Below are 3,752 nucleotides of genomic sequence, written 5' to 3' on the forward strand. Positions count from 1 at the left end.
TTAGTTGATTAGTTCATTAGTTTGGGGATGTATCCCTTTTTGTTTAGACTTGGATCATTTGTTTAGATGTTTTGGTACATTGACTTTCAGGTTCTAGGTTATTTATTCCGTATTTGTTTAGTTAATTAACTTGCTTCCGTAACTTAATTGCCTTAGTATTGTTTTAGTTGCTTAGTTTGGGTTGTAGTAGTGGTTCTCCTACTGTATGGTTAGTGTGGGTGTCAATAACGACGGTTTGGGTCATGACAAAGTTGGTATTAAAGCCTAGGTTCGTTGATCTCGATGTACCAAAAAGAGTCTAGTAGAGTCTCGTGGAACGGTACAGAGACGCCTTTACTTTTCTTCGAGAGGCTATAGGACTTTAGGAAATCTCTATTTTTCTCTTGTCTCCTTTCATGCTATGACTTGATTCCAATTGGTATCTGACGATTCAAATTGGTATCTAACCTCCTTCACTCTTCTGTTAGCAGATGGTTAATACTAGGTATAATGATGTTAGGCCCGTAGCTCCTGTCAATGCTCCAGCTGAGGAATTTGTAGCAATAGGTCGCGATCGAGGCAGAGGTAGAGGAAGAGTTAGGCGTAGAGGCTGTGGGAGAGTAGCGTCTGCTGTGAATGAGGTGCCGATTGATAATGTTCCTATGAATGAAAACCCTCATGCGCATAATGAAAAGATAGAAGAGGATATTGAGGTTGAAGATGTTGGGGAAAATGGACAAGAGGAAGAAGTGCCAACGGAGACTGCGTTGTTCCCCCCATCAATCCGATGTTAGCTCAGCAGATTATGGCGTTCTTGAAAGGGTTGGCTGGTCCTAGAGTGCTTCCATCTTCTCAAGCAACTCAAACTCCTACTAATCCTCCTGTTGCTAGCACTTCGCCCAAGATGGGCGGAAATGTAGGTACTGATGCTTTCTTCCATCCTTTGTTGGGTTCTGTTATGACTGGGAACGAGCATGATATGTTGACTAAGTTTCTGAAGCTTAAACCTCTGGTATTTCTTGGTTCTGAGACTGGAGATGCTTATGAGTTTATCTTAGACTGTTATGAGAGGCTGCATAAATTGTGTATTGTTCACCAACATGGGATTGAGTTCGTGTCTTTCCAACTTCAAGGTAAGACCAAGCAGTGGAGGAGAGCTTATATGGAGTGCGAATCTTCTACTTTACCTCCACTTACTTGGACACAATTTCATGCTCTGTTTCTAGAAAAGTATGTGTCCAGAACTTTGAGAGATCGCAAGAAGGATGTGGCTACTTATGAGGGCAAGTTCCATGTTTTATCCAGATATGCTACGCAGTTAGTTACTACTGAGGAAGAGAGGATCCGGTTGTTTATTAGAGGTTTGAATTCTGAGTTGCAAGTATTATCTGGCCATATGACTTCTCCAGGAAGGAGTTTTAATGACGTGACAGACTATGTTAAAAAAATGGAGGGGGTGAGGAGAGACGACTAAGCTATGTTTTGGGCAAAAAGGGCAAATAATTCAGGTAACTTTTAAGGCTCTTACTCTAAGGGGTCTGGAAGGCCAATACTTGCAGCCAAGCCAATTTAGTCTGATATACCCTCCTCTACAAGTAACTACTCTGGAACTCCATCTCATAATTTTTAGGATAGTCAGATTGTCGCGCCTTCGACGGGCAGCATACCATCTTTTGATAGTACTTGCTACAATTGTGGAGAATCTGGGCATATGAGGAGAGATTGTCCCACGTATGTTAGATTCCGTGCAGCAGCAGTAGTCTAGAGTAGTTGTACCCGCGGAGTACGATAATAATAGTAGAGGACGTCTACAAGGTGGGCAAATAAGTAATCAGCGAGACCGTGGAGGTAGAGGAAATGGTAATGGTAATGGAGGTAGGGGTAACACGCAACCAGGCAGGAAAGTAGCTTGACAAGATGATATGGCTCAATGTTATGCTTTTACGGGCAAGAATGAGGCAGATGCGTCTGACGCGGTGATCATATGTACTATTCTTGTCTGTGACCGAATGGCTAATGTGTCGTTTGATCCGAGTTCTACTTATTCATATATATTTGTGAGATTCGCCTCTGATTTTGAGATGATTTGTGATATTCTTGACTCCCCTATTCGTGTTTCTACCCCAGTTGGAGAGTCAGTCATAGTTACCCATGTCTATCGTGCTTGTCCTATTGTGTTTATGGGTTTTCCGACTTGGGTTGATTTTGTGATTTTGCATATGATTGACTTTGACATAATCTTAGGCATGACTTGATTGTCCCCCTATTATGTTGTGCTTAATTGTAATACTAAGTCTGTAACTCTAGAAATTCCGAGAAAGGAAAAATTAGAGTGGGAAAGGGTGTACAAGCCTAAGCAAGCTAAGATTATATCCTTCATTCGGGCTAGTAAACTAGTAGAGCAGGGTTGTTTGGCTTATTTGGCTCATGTTAGGGATGTTGAGATTGAGGTTCCATCCATTGGGTTTATTCTTGTGGTGTCTGAATTTAGTGAAGTGTTTCCTAATGACTTACCTGGTATGCCTCCGGATAGAGATATAGTTTTTTGCATTGATTTAGAGCCTGGTACTCATCCTATTTCTATCCCCCCATATCGCATGGCTCCGACACAATTAAGAGAGCTTAAGGCTCAAATCCAAGAGCTCCTTGATAAATGATTTATTCGCCCTAGTGCTTCCCCATGGGGTGCTCTAGTTTTGTTTGTTAAGAAAAAAGATGGTAGTATGAGAATGTGTATAGATTACCGGCAATTAAATAGAGTCACTATTCGAAATATGTACCTCTTGCCTAGAATAGATGATCTCTTTGACCAATTGCAAGGTGCAACGGTTTTCTCAAAGATTGATCTAAGATCCGGTTATCATCAATTGAAAATTAGGCCTGAGGATGTGCCCAAGACGGTGTTTAGAACTCGTTATGGGCATTATGAGTTTTTGGTTATGTCTTTTGATTTGACCAATGCGCCTACTGCTTTCATGAGTTTAATGAATGGGTGTTCAAGCCATTTCTTGATTCCTTTGTGATAGTCTTTATTGATAATATTTTGGTTTATTTGAAAAGTGAAGAAGAGCACGCCAACCATCTTCGTACTGCTTTGGGTGTTCTTGGGAAACAAAAGTTATATGCTAAATTTTTGAAATGTGAATTTTGGTTGAAATCTGTTGCATTTTTAGGGCATGTAGTGTCAATAGATGGGTAATGGTAGATCCTCAAAAGATTGAAATGGCTAGGAATTGGGTTAGGCCTAGCTCTGTGATGGAAGTTAGAAGTTTTGTGGGACTCACTAGCTATTATCATCAATTTGAATTTTGTTTCAATTGCTACTTACTTGACCAATTTGACAAAAAAAGAGATACCATTTGAATGAACTGAAAAATGTGAGGAAAGCTTTCAAAAGTTCAAGACTCTCTTGACCACCGCGCCCATTCTAGTATTACCGGTGAAAGGTAAGGACTTTATAGTTTATTGTGATGCTTCTCATTCTAGATTGGGTGCTGTGTTAATGCAGGATAAGAATATTATTGCCTATGCGTTGCGCCAATTGAAGATGCATGAGAGAAATTATCCAACCCATGATTTGGAGTTGGCGGCGGTAGTATTTGCTCTTAAGATCTGATGGCATTATCTTTATGGTGTTAAATGTGAAATGTTTACTGATCATCGTAATTTGCAACATGTGTTTACTCAAAAGGATCTGAATTTGAGACAACGAAGATGAATGGAGTTACTCAAGGATTATGATGTGACCATTCAATATCATCCGGGTAAGGCTA

The sequence above is a fragment of the Solanum verrucosum genome, unplaced genomic scaffold (assembly GCF_900185275.1).
Source record: "Solanum verrucosum unplaced genomic scaffold, falcon-dt-bn FXZP01000112.1, whole genome shotgun sequence".
NCBI lineage: Eukaryota > Viridiplantae > Streptophyta > Magnoliopsida > Solanales > Solanaceae > Solanum > Solanum verrucosum.